The sequence below is a fragment of the Parasteatoda tepidariorum genome, chromosome 1 (assembly GCF_043381705.1).
Source record: "Parasteatoda tepidariorum isolate YZ-2023 chromosome 1, CAS_Ptep_4.0, whole genome shotgun sequence".
In the NCBI taxonomy this organism is placed as follows: Eukaryota; Metazoa; Arthropoda; class Arachnida; order Araneae; family Theridiidae; genus Parasteatoda; species Parasteatoda tepidariorum.
In genome coordinates, this window is record NC_092204.1 from 15,460,911 (window position 1) to 15,476,951 (window position 16,041).

General features: G+C 30.8%; 1 long non-coding RNA gene across 1 annotated transcript in view; it reads left to right on the plus strand.

Annotated features, from left to right (window-relative positions):
• LOC139424941 (uncharacterized) overlaps positions 1-14,857 on the plus strand; it is a 39,890-nt gene extending 25,033 nt beyond the window's left edge. The window contains exon 4 of the long non-coding RNA XR_011636083.1: positions 13,020-14,857. This is a non-coding gene — a long non-coding RNA (uncharacterized lncRNA). The remainder of the gene's footprint in view (positions 1-13,019) is intronic.
• The last annotated feature ends 1,184 nt before the right edge of the window (positions 14,858-16,041 follow it).

Here is a 16,041-nt window from a genome sequence, read left to right on the forward strand (position 1 = left end):
TGGGGGTGAATAAAATATGTTGCATGAAGCTTCTGCAACTTAGTAACAAAAATAATCTCAAATAGACACTTATTTAACAATTAACTACTATTTTCTTGTCTTTTACAAGTAATCTTAATCCCACAAATAATAGACGAATTTAGATTTCAATGAAAAAAAGTACCCCGCATTACGAAATTCCTTTCTTTTTTTTTTCTTTTTTGTTTTTTCTTTTCTCAAAATATCACTTCATTCCTCATCCATCTTAACGAGGTAATTTACGAAGTTTTATTTTGACTGAAAATAATTTTTTTTTATCACTCAAAAAACAATTCCTTTTCAGTAATTAAGTGTAAATTATCCTCTACTTCATAGCGGGTGAGAATTCGGGAGGTGAAAAAGGCTAAAGAGTCGAGTTGAGAAGTTATTCTCCTGCTGAGAAGGAATTTAATGCAAATGATATAATTTTTTTCTTTTTCCGCACCCGTTTCTCATTTTTGTGTCATTTCTTCAACTCCCATTAAAAAGATTTTCTCGTGAAAATAATTTCTTTTTTTCCCCCTTATGATTTGTGGAATTCCTTGCATTTTTCTTAGCTCGTTCTTAGTGTCATTTTAGGCAATCATATGTTTAAATCCAAAAACGCTACTATTTAAGCTATAATTTGAATGGTTTAATAAATACACGAAGAGCACTGTAGATTTATGATTATTTCATTATTTTAATATTTATTAGTACAATGAGAATGTTCAAAACTACCAGAAAATGGCAAAATCTACAGTGTTTCCGGCTCTATAGGAGCTCGGTAATTTTCACCGAAACGGTAAAGTGGTAATTTTTTTATTTTTTTAAAAAATTAACAAGAAAATATGGTTGCATAATTTGCGATTAAATTTGGTAAATGTGGTTACGTTTGATAATTTTATCGGGACATCTCAGAACATGGAATAAAAACCATTTATTCGAAAAATTTACTTTTCAGTTTCGCATTTTTTTACCAAATAAGTGGTTCGATAATTTTATTCTAGTAATACAGTTCTATAATAAGTTAGTTCTATAATTTTGAAAATCAGAATTTCCGGTAAACCGTTATCAAAAATTACCAAATTAATGGTTTAAATATTATATATTGTTTTTATTAACCGGAATTATGACTTTTTATTTTAAAACCAGAAACGTCATTACTGTACAGTACGGTAATTTTACAGAAATTTTTTTCCATTGACAGGTTACACATACACTGTGCTGCATAAATAAAAAATGGTTTGATTAAAAATAATTGAAAAAAAAAAACGTTGTAGAGAAAAAATGCTTGACCCCCTTACAGAGTCCTATAGAAAAAAGCCTCCTTAATCCGAATATGAAATTTGCCTCCGCCACGAACCTTAGCCCCCGTTATTATCACTTTTCCAAAATTTCATGATCATTTATTTATAAGGAGGAAGATATAGGAATTTTCAACCTATTTTTTGAACAGGTGATAACATTTTACATTGATAAGCTTCTTGAGAAAGACGTCTCGCAACTAAAATTCCTTACAAATGTTGTGTGCTTGTTGCATATTTCTGTCGCAACCTATCACTGAATATTATTTCATAATATTTTTCAATGACCTGACCAAAAATATTTTTAATGACCTTACTCTTTTCGTAATCGTTTAAATGATTTTTTTTCCCCATCAGCATATGTGGTTTGTTGAATTGTTGACAGATCACAAAACCATGGTAAATATTGCCCCTATGCAAATAATAGCATTTAATCTATCTCATAGAATCATGGATAGTTCTTTCAAAATCTAAAATGCTATGAGGCAACGGATAAACTTTGTGTCGGGAAAAATAAATATTTCAAAGCAAGTGCCAAAATGGAATAATTCCAAAAAACTATTTTTTTTTTAAGAATATTACACGATAATTATATTAAGATTATTTTATAACTGTCGTCGAACAGCGACCCAATTTTGGGTTTGCGACTACTATTGTTCAACTTCGTTGCCTAGCAATTTTGAGCCCAATCCAGAAGACAAGGAAACTCCCGGATCAGTACCCCCAGAGGTATGGATTGTTATGGGAACATGGAGGACCTTACGACCCGACAGATTTAACGTGCATCAGACCCAATTTACTACATGGGGAGTCCTCGGTCTGTGGGGATCGGACCCACGACCTCTTAGACCCAGTGCCCTACAAACCAGGCTATCCCGGTCAACACGAATATATTTGCTATATCATCATATTAGCCGCGATGGCTCAGGGAATAGAGCTTTCGCCTTCCAATGCCGCGAACCGGGTTCGAATCCCAGTCGATACGATACGAGTCCCCTTGCCGTTAGGCTAACCTTAGGAGGTTCTCATGGTCTTCCTCTCTATCTAACGCAAATGCGGGTTAGATCCATCAAAAAGTCCTCCACGAAGGCAAATTTCTCAAAATACTCTATCCAGGAGTTCCCTTGTCTTCTGGATTGGGTTCAAAATTACAAGGCTATGGAGTTGAACATTAGAAGTCGTAAACCCATAAAATTGGGTCGATTGTTCAACGACAGTTGTAAAATATAAAATAAATATCACCATATCAAGTTATTGCATTAATATTATCAGAGTAATATTTTTCAAGTTAATAATTATCAGAAAAGAATTTAAAAGGCGCTTTATACTATTTCATAATCTATGCCAATAAACGCTTGATTCTATTTTTCGGTTGATTGATTCTTCGGAAAGGACAGGATAGTTTTTTATCAAAATTAAGATTCGAAAAAATATAAATAAAACAAAGGCATTCCGTTGTTCAAATTAAAAAGGAGGGGGAATGCAGAATTTTTTTGATGATGATGGAGCAGATGATTTCTTTAAGCAGCTGGTTGCTTCTAAACCGTTTGCTGTAATTTTGTATAGGCCACCATGAAAGAAGGAACAGATTTTCTAATAACTGAAATTTTTTTTTATAGTTATAATAACCAGAACTTATTAGATAAGTAATCAGAATTGCTGCTCAGATGACATCCTTCGTTAAGAAATAATTTTTAACAACTTACCTCACTTTAAATAGTTCCTTATTAAATTGGGGGGAAACATAAGGTCTATACTTTTTACCTTAGGAAATTTTTGACAGTCAGCTTACGTTAGATTGTAATTTCTTTGTTAAAGATATACTAATTAATAACTGAGGGAAAGATAATTATTCCTAATTAAATTAAAGGAAAACTAAAGATCTATACTTTTCCATCTTTTGTACTTTCCAATAGTCAACCTACATGAGATAATAATTTCGTGGTTGAAGATATACTAATTAATAATTGAGGGAAAGATAATTATTCCTAATTAAATTAAAGGAAAACTAAAGATCTATACTTTTCCATATTTTGTACTTTCCAATAGTCAACCTACATGAGATAATAATTTCGCGGTTGAAGATATACTAATTAATAAGTGAGGGAAGGATAATTATTCCTAATTAAATTAAACGAAAACTAAAGATCTATACTTTTCCATCTTTTGTACTTTCCAATTGTCAACCTACATGAGATAATAATTTCGTGGTTGAAGATATACTAACTAATAATTGAGGGAAAATTAAATGGTTCTAATTAAAATGAGGGGTAACTGAAGATCTGTACTTTTCCATCTCTGGAAATTTTCATCAGTCAGCTTTAGCAAGATAATAATTCCGTTGGCGAAAATACACTAATAATTGAGGGAAAATCTATTGTTTCAAATTAAATTAAGGAGAAATTCAAGATCAGTACTTTTCCATCTTCGGAAACTTTTAGCTTTTAGAACAGTCAGCTTACGTAGGACAGAAATCTCTTTGTTGAAGATGTACTAATTAATAATGGAGTGAAATTTAATTGTTCCTAATTAAGTTAAGGGTAAAACAGAGATCTATACTTATCCAATTTTGGAAATTTTCAATAGTCAGCTTACATAAGCTAGTAATTTCATTGCTGAAGATGTTAGTCGAAAAAAAATTTCAATTTGAATATAGGGAAATCGAGAAAATCAGCAAACTGAATAGAAAACATCTTTTTCCGCTTGGAAACTAGCTTATTTAAAAATTTTGGAGGAATGAATTATTTAATTCCTTCATACAACCACAAATATTTTTTTTTAGTGTTTTCTAAACGTAAACTTAACATGTACATCCAAATTTTTTCAAAATGTTACTGAACATGTTGATTTAAATATTTTTCAGAGCGTGGTCATTTCAGTAATTTCCAGTTTCATGTTATTTTAAAAGCTGGATACTCTAAAAGTATGTACTTATACATCAAGTTTAATTTTTAAGGAAATTTCAATTCAATTTATATCAATTTGTAACTATTACATCACATATAAATGTAGCAGAAACTTAAATANTATAACGCTGAAAGATCTTTGTCTATTAAAAATTGCTCAATTTATAAACTTGGGGAAAAAAAATTTCTTTAACTTATATAGCCGGAGTTCCTTAATACAAAATTGTGAGCATTCTTTTACTAATCTTTATAATATTCTAATTCAAATGGAAATGAACTTTTTATATCAAATCTGGTTCGAGATTTATTTCCTCACAAACTTTGGGTGAACCCTGGAAGTTTCACGCAATTCTCTGGAGCGAAGGAAAGACTGGCACCCCCTTTTCATTAAATTTTCTGTTCAATTAATTGCGCACCCATAACCACCCCTTCACAATTATCCCATATTCAAATGAGAAGTCCTCTAGCACGATCCCTTCGACCAAAACCTTCTAGAACACATTTGCATCATACAAAGGGATTATATTGCCTCTTCTGTGCGCCGCCGAACAAGATTGGTTGTGCGTCTGCAGTGTCTCCGGAAACCTAGCAAAATTCATCTCTGGGGACCATTCCTTTCCAATCGAATGAAAATGGTGCCTCCACCATATTGGGCACCTTCTCTGGTCTCTCCTGAGCCTTTGACACCTACTCACAAATCAGCTTTAGATTGTGTATAGAGGGGTTACGCAGATGTTCGAATGATTTATGGTAGACTGACCCAAGATTCGAGTCTGTTTTCGAATATGACGAATGAAGTTCGTTGCTGAATTGCGCCATTTGGTGGGTACTGAAGCTATTCGAACAATATGATAATTTGCGTTTAATAGGGACGATGCTTCAATTTCGAATGACGTAGCAGTGTGCGGATGTTTAGTTAACTCAATTTGGAAGTCTTAGTGCAAAAATAAATAAAGCTAGCCTTCAAATGTAAGTCTCTGGTCTTTTGAGAAATGCCAATAGGTCTGCAGCATCTGTTTTAAATCTGCATTCGAATTAATTCATCTTGTATGTATTTTCTCATGGTGTTTAGAATGAACTCGAATGTTTAATGTAAATGCAAGTGTTTTATATTAAGCAACACCAATGCGCTGAAACTATAATATACAATATGAACTGAACTTAGACATCTTTATAATGTGATATAATAATGCTACATGATTACTAATTGCGTTATTGTACTTCTTAAAAATTGCTACTAAACATTTTACGATTATATTATAATGTACTGTGGATTAATACTTCCATACATGCTATTACAATATTTATAGTGGCATATGCCACTACAGGAATATGAATAGTATATAGGTGGCATATACCAGTATATATACTATTCATATTCTATGCCATGCACGAATTGCATAACTTATGTCTGATAAACTAAGCCCAAGTCAAAATCTTTGATGGTCTCATCAAAACATTTTCATGGTTAATGTTGGTTTCAGTGTAATACATGATGATCCAACATCATTTGATGGTCTAACATTTTCCATTATGCGTTCATGGTTTTTGATATGCCAACAAATTTCCATCACTCCATGATGGAAAATGCTACTTTCATACTACGATGGTTAACCATCAAGATCACTTTGGTTCTCATGGTGATCCATGATGGTTCCAACTATACATTTCTATGATGGTTTAATAATAATTATTGTTGGTTCAGCAGGAATATGCATTCAAAACAATTTCTTTATGTTATCCCATCATGAATTAGTCCGAATTCCTATATTGGAATGATGGTTGTTCATGATGGTTCCAACGTTTGATTTCAAGAAACTATAAAGGAAATTTCTGATGGTTGAATATGAACAAACCACCAAAATAAGTTTCTTTTCCTATGTCGGACCATCATAAATTAGTACGAATTCCGATATTTGGGGTGATGGTTACTTATGTTGGTTACCATCAGAAATATAATGGTTCATGATGGAATTGTTGATGGTTGCCATCAAGGTTATGATGGTCTATCAATGGAAAACCATCAAAAATTTTGACTTTGAGAACTATAATTTAAAAGTTAAAATTAAATTCAAATTCTTCTTTGTGACACAATATCCATATTATTTTACTGCAATGCTCAAGTTGTAAACTGAACGCGTGAATAAAATAATACGGGCACTCCCTGAGTTCAGTTTATTTTATCCACCCATTTCGCAGGAAATTTTTTAAATTCCCATACTCTCAGTGCACTTGAATGATTAACAATATTGAAATAATAATGCTTGCTTCCATGTGAGCCATTTTTTCTAACTATATAAAGAAATTAAAGCTTTATTTTTAATTTCAAAAGCGTTAGCTAAATTTACAATTTAATCGCTCTTATTACGATAGGTGTTTCTTCACGGAGTTAATTCAGCAAATTTTTTCCACGCGATAGAAAATACATTCTGAGTGATTTGCGACAATTAAGTTATAGAATACTATTGAATATTCTATATAAATGCAAATATAGAATATTAAAGACGATTGATGAGTAGGAAAATACATAAGTAGTAGATACACAACCATATCATAAATCAACCATAAATCAGAAAAATACATGGGTAGTAATTATCGACGATTAAGTTATTGCCTCAAATTTTCCAAATATTCTTTGCCGCTTATGGCATACACTGTTAGAAATTTCTCAATAAATACGGTTAAATAGCAATTTATTTACTTGTTATTTCACCATATTCAACCAAAACAGTCAAATAACCGTAAAAAGATTATATTCAGACGTTAATTGTGAGGAAAAAGGTTTATTGATTGTTTGTAGACCTTATGAAGCCATTTTGTCCTACCAGTTGAGTATATACTGTAGCTGAGAGCGCTAATCGGTCAGTCTTATGATCGGTTAAACAGGAGTTCGAATCCCAGCTTTAACACCACAATATATCTTCCATTCCATCAGTTCACGAAGAGTTTTTATTGTCCTGCACTCTTTAATCAGTGACTCTAAACTATTACGAAACACGAAACTATCTAGACTCTATCCAGAAAGTAAAATACGAAACTATCATTCGTGCATCAATGGAGCATTACCCACATAGCTCCAATGGCCGTTAAAATTTTATTTTTATGGTTTAGAAGCTAAGCTCGTCGAAAATGGTTACTAAACAGTTTAGCTTTGTATTCACGGTTTTTTTTAACCGTACCAGTTGTAAATTGTAATAAAACCGTAAAGGTAATGTTCCAAACCATAAACTCTACGATTAATCAGAAGGACAGACTCTGGCAAGTTATATCACCATAATTTTAAAAATTCTGACAGTGCAGTTATGAATTTACTACCAAAGTTTAGGTATAGAATAATAAATCCTTTTTGGAAAGAATTTTCATTTACACTTCAATATTAATCTGAAGGAAAAATCATTTTATTCGGTTGTTCATCATTTTTAATCTTTCATGCTTCAATTTTTTTTTTAAAATCATTCGAATCGAATATAATTCATTAATCAAACAACGTTTGATTTTCAGGAAGAAAAAAAAAGTACTAAATTTCTAATTCGGCAAAAAAAAAAAAAAAAAAAAAACTNCGAAAAAAAAAAAAAAAAAAGCAAACTAACATTTATGATGTTCGAAATCCGAAAAGAAAAACCTCAACTGATTGACGAACTGTCTCTCGAGTTATTAACTTCCAAACATAACCTCCGTTTTCGCACACCCCCGCACGTTTCAGACGATTGAACTCGCCGACAGACCAAAAAACGTTCTCAAAAAGGTGAGAAGTAAAACAGAAACGAAAAAAAAAGCGAAACTTGCGAGTTAAGGTTGATGCAGTGGTTTGTAGCAATCGCGGTGTGGGGCCCCCGCGGACACCTGGTCGACCGGCGGGGGGCTGATTGCGGCAGTGCTTGCCGCGAAAGGTAAAGCCTGTCTTCGCGCCTCCTCAGCACATTTCTATCGGCGGTTAACAGTGATTCGCGTCAATTTATTGTCGAGTTGCATACCTGGGTACCAAGAAAACAAGCCCAATGACAGAATTGTCACATTTTTGCACGTGTGGTGTGAACTAAGGCATGTTGTTGGTATTAAATGCGAATCTTTTTGTTTTTGCTTTTATTCTGCGTTGATAAGTCTGGTATACTTTCCTTTCCCATTGGCTTATAGGTAATGTATTTTTGTGAGTCATTAGATCCAGCTATGAAGTTTTTATTTTTACTGCGTTTTTGCACATTCTTATCTGTTTATTTATTTCTTAATTCAGAAATCTCAAGAGGCCATTCGGTTGACCGGAAAAAAAAACACTGGTAAAAAGCATTGAAGGAAATCGCTAGAAAAAAAGCCCCTCGTTATTAATTATATCAATTTAAAACCGATTCAATTCGAGCCGTTGAGTCAAAATTTAATTTAATTAAGTATTTACCCGAATGAAATTAGATATTTTTAAAAAATTTATATTAATTAGGGATGAAAGAATTTTTCCTACTTTATACTATTTATCAGAATGATTAGTACTATTTGGTAGTTTTTAAACTCCGTTTTAAATTTCAATAATTGCACTAATTGTAATAGGATGTAATAATGACGTACAAACAATGTTTTTCTAAACTAGTTATTTTTTTAGAAATACACAAAATGTTTGTTAATATTTTTAACTTATCTGAGAGATTATTATTTGATTTAATTGATACATTATTTATTGTAATACTATTATACATAATATAATTGAATTGAAAACATGTAAGTATCAAAAGGTCTTTTAATTCAATTTCAAATAAACTTGATCTAAGTCATTAAATCCATCTAATTATGTACGAAAAATTATTAAATGTCAGTTTAGGTTTAAAGGTCCGAATGAGATGGAACGTTTAATTTAAATAATAGTACTGGGGGAGGGATTCTTTTTTCTGTTGTATAAGACTTTCATACGGACCTTGGCTATTTTCGTGAAGCTAATTTCAAATTCTCTCACCAAGCTACAGTTTTTTTCTTCTTTTTTTTTTAAAGGACATTTTAGATCTATTATAACAGCGATATATATGACAGGAGGCCACGTAAATGTTGCCATAAGCCTTTTAAGGAAATTAAAACATCAGGATTAAAACAGCTTAGAAACCCATATCCGAAAATGCCGTTATGTATCACAAAGAGTGATTCTCCATTATTCTTCTGGTGGTTTTGAACAGGCCATAACATGGATGCACTCCTAGTGGCGTATGACGACTTTTCCCGGCATGGGTTCCCATGCAATATTAATTCTGATGACGTGCTTCGATTCCACTAGAAATTGTTCGCAACATTTAAACGACCCCCTAGTATATTTAATGATTTTAAATGTGAACATTTCGGAAAAAAAAAACAGGCTAAAAGAGTTATTTTTATAGAAAAAATTTTTGCAGCTTTAGGTGCAAAACTAGCTTCAGATTTTAAATCCTCATACCTTAACAAGGCAAGATCAAATATTAGTATAAATGCAGCAAAAATTTGTTCCCAAAAGTAATTTGTCTGGAACTTTTTTTTCCTGTGCTCTTTTTCTCGGTGCTTTTTGCCGTGCTTTTTCATCCGGTGTTTATTTTTACCGGTGCTTTTAACCATGATTATTTCAATTTTTAACCAAACTCAACTGTTGAAAGGGTGAAGATGCGGAGGGAAGAATCCTAAACATGTTTTTATTCTTTTTTTTTTCCACAAATAAACTGATGGAGGATATGTGCTCTAATTTGCAGGAACTTTTAATACATGTAAAATACTAAGTTATCATCCAATAAAAATTTGCGATATAAGGTGTGCAGTTGTTTCAGATTATTTATTCAGCTTTTTCTGATAAAATCTTATCAATACAATTCAGAAATCAGCATTTTTTGAAAGGTAATTTAGTACTCTACATTTGTCTGTTTTTAGATTTTTGATGAAAACCTACGTAATTGCGCTATCTAAATTGTTTTTCATAAATTTCAACTTAATTCGAAATTAAATTTTAAAAATTCCAAAAAGCCTCAAAAGGAGTCAAATCTCAAATGATTTACTCCGAGCCTCGATGGTTCAAAGGATAGAGCGTTCGCCTTCCAATGAGGTGAACAGGGTTCGAATCCCACCGATGGCTGGTCGATACGAAATCGACCGCATCCGGCTTTCACCGACCACAGTGATGACGCAAAATATCCTCAGTGGTATACGAATCACGAGTTCGAGTCCCTTGCCGTGAGACTAAACTTGGAAGATTTTTATGGTTTTCCTCTCCATGTGACACAAATGCAGGTTAGTTCCATCTAAAAAGTATTCCACGAAGGCAAATTTCTCCCAATATTTGATTCAGGAGTTCTCTTGTCTTCTGGATTGGGTTCAAAATTGCAAGGCTGGGAGGTGGGACATTAGTAACCCTAAATTGGGTTGGCTTTTCAACGACGGTTATCAAAGTAAAATGACTTACTTAAATTCTTAAATCGCATGATTTGAGAAAGTATCTATACAAGTCCTAAAAATTATCTAGCATCATTTCTCTTCGTCTAATAAAGCAACCCTTTAATCGTCTTTGAACGATATTGTGCTGTCAAATAATGCTAGATTAGATTATCAAAAGTTTGTTAAACACACGCACACGCGAAAAAAAAAGACGCAAATTAAAAATTTAACCAAAAATTCAAGATAGCATGGCTAGAGGCGTCATAAAACTTTTAACGGGACTAGGCATAAAAGAATATTGGTTTCGTTCTCTAATTTGTTTTGTTACTTATTTTCCTATTAGAACTTAATAATAATTTCCCTACATTCGGTTGAAAAGTTCGTTTAATACATTCATTAAAGAAGATTACTAAAAAAAAAAATCAACAGAAACTAATAACACAAATGGGATGAGGGTTTTCCTTTATAAAATGATGTTCCCAGAGAATTTTCTTTTGTCGTTTATATGTAAATCTGGCCCTGACCAGAACTATCAATTAGACACTTTGCAGGAAACCATGAATTGCTTTCTTTTTTATAGGGTTATATAAGGAATAGGTGCAAACTACGGAGCGTAAGAAATAAATAACCTGCTACGATCTTTCACTCAACTTCTTTTTGTACTACTTAAGAATATATTTAAGACAATAGTATCTGAAATTAGTTTATGTAAAAGTCTAGAGCTGTTGGTACAACATGGTTGCTTACCTAATAAAGTGCATTTTACTTGGCCCTAATGTACAGCTGGTATATAGTTTGCCCCCAAAAAGAACTCCCCTAGTCAAGATGTTTAAGATCGTCTGCTGCTGTGGAAACAAGAAATAGTGTATTTTAAAGAGAAGAGCTTCTTTCTTTTCTTCCTCGATTCCCTTTCTTTCGCTGACCAAACCTGTCTTAATGACTCTATACCCCTACTAGAAATAGTTGATCCTCGTAACCATAGTCACCGCCACCACTCCAGATGAATAACTAGGGGAGTTCTTTACATAAATATACATTTCAACGTATCACTATTGTTAAATGTACGAGGAGATTGCGAAATACAGGTAATTAATAAATTGGCACGTTTCGAGGTGTTTTTGGTCAGTGAATGCTATACATATAGATAAGTTAAGAAATTATGAAACAAATATAACTCAGGTAGTCGGTTTCATGAGAAAAAGTTGTAATGAAACCGATGCAAAATCGAAAGAACGTGGTCGAAAATCGACAGGTATGCGCGATTCGAGATTCATGAGTTGTTATCGTTCCGGATTAAAAATATCGAAATTTAAAAAATTATGTAGGAATTCTATGTTATAACCACCGAATAAATTGATCGAAAAACTTCGCGAATTCACGACGAAATCGTACCAATCGAAAGCATTCGTCGAAAAGTTATCATTCTTGTGTGAGGCTCGTAATTTCGAAATTTTTCTTTCGCGGATTTCCGAATTTTTACCAAAGTCGCAACTCAATTTATAAAAAAGTTAAAAAAAATATGATATAGTAAATCTTATCATCTGTTAGAGCAAATTCTTATATAATATACATATGTAATTGTAAAAACATAATAGTATTTTATATATATATTTAAATTGTGTAACAGATGAACTTTGTCGGGCACCAGTTTTCTAATAAATAATTGAGGAAAGCGGAGTAATTTTGCTGTTTAATTAGATCACGAATTACACTATTGTTAAAAATTTACATTTAACACAAAGCATTAACCATTAAGAAAAGTTTAGAGCAGGGTATCACGGTATGTTTATACTGTCTTACAACTCTTTTCGAACTATCTTTTTCGGCTCACCAGGGGGAGTTCTAGGTGTGATCCAAGGTTACAATTGTATTCATCTGTTACCGTTGTAAGAAAATCAAGAGGAAACTGATCAGAGAAACAAGTTAAACCAAAATGATTGTTCTAGTTGTATACACAAAATGTTGTTTGTTTATTTAATTAAAAAAATATATGAAGAAATTGGGACCAGTTGTTTTTAAACAGAAAGTAAGCTATAGAAAAATATTTTGAAACAAGCGTTTCATTTATTGAATCTGCTTCGTCATACTAAATTTATGACTTCAACTTTCGAAATTCAAACTCTAACTCAAAGATTTTCCTCTAAAGTTTATCATCATCTAACGTAAAATCTGCATACTTAAAAAAAACTTTATGATGGGAAATGTCATTTAAAATATTAATTGTATTTTTTCTCTTTTTTTCAGAAAAAATATATCTACATTAAATACAACTTAGTTTTCTACACCATGATCCACTATAACCTTTATACTCCTTATACTTTATACTGATCTTTATACTGATCATACTATATGTCTTACAATAATCTTTATCGTAAAATAAGATAGTATTTTAGTAAAATTTTATCATACATGCAGTAATTACAGTAATTTATATTTTCAGAATCCTTGCCAAAAATGATGCAAAAAAGTGTACACATTTGAAGATTTGAATTGGCTTTTACGCGAAGAAATAAAAATGCTATCAAAATTGTTACTGAGAAAGGTGATTTATAAAAACCAGTTTGATTGCCAGATGAAACGTGGAGGCGTTTCCAATCATTGCAGTTCAGCTGACTTTTGTTTCCATAATGTTTTCAGACCTGCCTTCCTCAGTAGTCATTCAATAGATTTGATTTCCTTGTTAAAAGATTAATTTATGACCATTCATGTGATTTTTTTTACTTCATTCTTAAAAAAAAGGTTTTGAAACTATATGTTAAGGGTGGCTATTACCAAATACCTTGTTTTTCCTGTTTTACAACGAAATTAGCTGTAAATATTTATATCGAATAATGAAAAAAGGCAAAAATGGGGTGAACAACAAGGAATACAGTTACTCATTAAAAAAAGAAGTATTATTTATTTTTTGATTTTTATTTTAAATAGCACATATTTTATGACAATAGCATATATTAAATGACATTATTTTTTATGACAATAGCATATATTTAATGATATTATATTATGACAATAGCATATATTTTATGAGTTAGTTAAAGACATTGTACATTTAAACAATTAACATAATTTTCACAATTATTCTACGTATCAACGCCCATTTTTCGAAATTTATCTTCTCATTATCTTCGAAAAGGCTTGGACATAACGAAGCAATGAATAAATTTAACAACAATTATAAATTTTTTGATTTCATCATAAACTTTAAAAAATCCGGAAATATTACAAAATGACTTAACAGTGTTGTCTTTTGAGTGGTTCATCTATTTAAAAAATTATTTTCATCACTATTTTAATTATAAGTTGATAATATATTTTTCTCTTATTTATTATCTTTTCACAATAAATGGAAGCTTTTTTTTTTTCAAAATAGATTGAAAAAGATTTTTTTTAAATTGATATTAAAATGTTTTTCTCTATTTTTTTTAAATGACATAAGTAGGACATTTTTAAAAAATACAGTTTCTGCTGTTTTAATACTTTTGGATTTTTCAATCCTATTTTTATTTGCTTATTTTTTCCCCTCAAAGTTTTTGCTTACATGGAGCTTATAAAATGAATAATTAAAAATTAATCCCTTAGACTTCACTTTTCTAATTTTTTTTATATTCTTCAAAAATTGTTGGGGTTTAATTTCGATTCAAGTAAATCTGAGATATGAGAATGAAATCTTGATTTTCGATTTTTTTTCCAAGCATTAAATTCATTCTTAAAAATTAATACAAAATGTACTTTCATTTCTACTTCCTAAATTTAATAACGAATGTATCAAGTATCGATGTCATATATTGTGTTTCAAATGAGTTAAAGCAATAAAACTATTACAACGCACGTGAATTCAGTTAAAAATACATTTTTTATTCCTTTTCCAAGATATTTAAACTTCTTATTTATTTCTTTTACGTAGAGATCAATTCAAATATATATATATGATTATGATTATCTTTTACATTTTCAAATTATAAAATTACTATTACAAATTTCCAATATGTCTATGTACTCTGAGAAAACCATAATTTCCGTTAAACCTTTACCATATAAACGGAAAAATTACCAAATGAATGGTTCAAATAACATATGTACACTGCTCAAAAAAATTAGGGGAGCCATGTGCTCCCCTAATTTTTTTCAGCAGTGTATATTGGTTTTATTAACCAGAATTAAGGGTTTTTTTTTTTTTTTACCAGAAATGCCATTACCATACAGTACCAGAATTTATTTCTCCATGTAAGTACTTTATTTAATAACTGTGTCTTTCTTTGTTAACATAATATGGAATAAAAATTTTGCTTATGTAGTCTGTTTGCTTTATTCTTCTTTAAGGGAAATTTTTAACTCGTAAAAATAACGGCATAACAATTCATTGTAGGTCATAGATCTTTTTAAATTCAGAAGGAAAAAAATAAGCAAGTAAAACCTTTTTGTTTTATTTTGGAAAATTTTCTTACTTAGAAGTAAAACTGCCGTAGAGGTACTTCAAACTGAAATATAATTCAAACTGTCAGTAAAATTTAGCTAAAAATATATTAAAATGAAACAACCCAGTTTAAAATATTTATATCCTTGTGTTTCAAGTATTTGCAAAAGTTACTTTTGTAATTGTAGTAATGTAGTTAAATTTTCAAGATTTAACGAAAATATATCTCAACAAAGTTAACGGAGCAAATGTTAATGAAAGAAAGTGATCAACTTCTCGCTGGAATTCAATATTTGCTCTTTGAGCGGTGATTATTTTTACTGTACAAAATTTATTATTAATAAATGGCATTGAGAGTGCCTTAAACACAAAGTAAAACTGTGAAATCTCATGTTCAACTCTTTTATCAAAAAATGAGCTAGATTTTAGGGTGGTTAAATACTTTAAAAATGCGAAAAATTATTATACAATATTTGTTTTCCAATTCAGTTCCTCTTTATTTTTATAAGCACAGATGAAAGAGTATTTAAAATTTCGTACTTTTCATTCATATTTTAAAATAAAAAAATAATTTTAATTTATGTATAATATTTTCTTTTCAATTTAAAAGTATGGAAAACTGAATTTCAATTATGAAAATTATAGAAATTTAAAAAGTATGTAAAAGGTTCAACATAGAAATGAGACCAACATTCGAGCATTAATAATCAGAAGCTACTATGCAATAATATCATACCCATAGGATGCTAAAGAATAATTTAAAAAATAGATGAGGAAAATGACAGAAACTTCTTCGAATACTATTTTTATACTATGCTTTAATCATTGTTGATCATTTCAATAATTTAGGCAGAAAACTTCAGTAATTTGGATTATTGTTTGTTTTATATTATTGTTTTATATTATTGTTTGTTTTAGATTATTGGTTGCTTTCATAATTTGGTTGAATAAAATGTAAAAAGAAAGAAAGAAAAATTAAGACCTAAAAAGACAAGACTACAAACATGTGAAATACGCGCGAAGTTACCTACCTGAATATTAAAGTGGG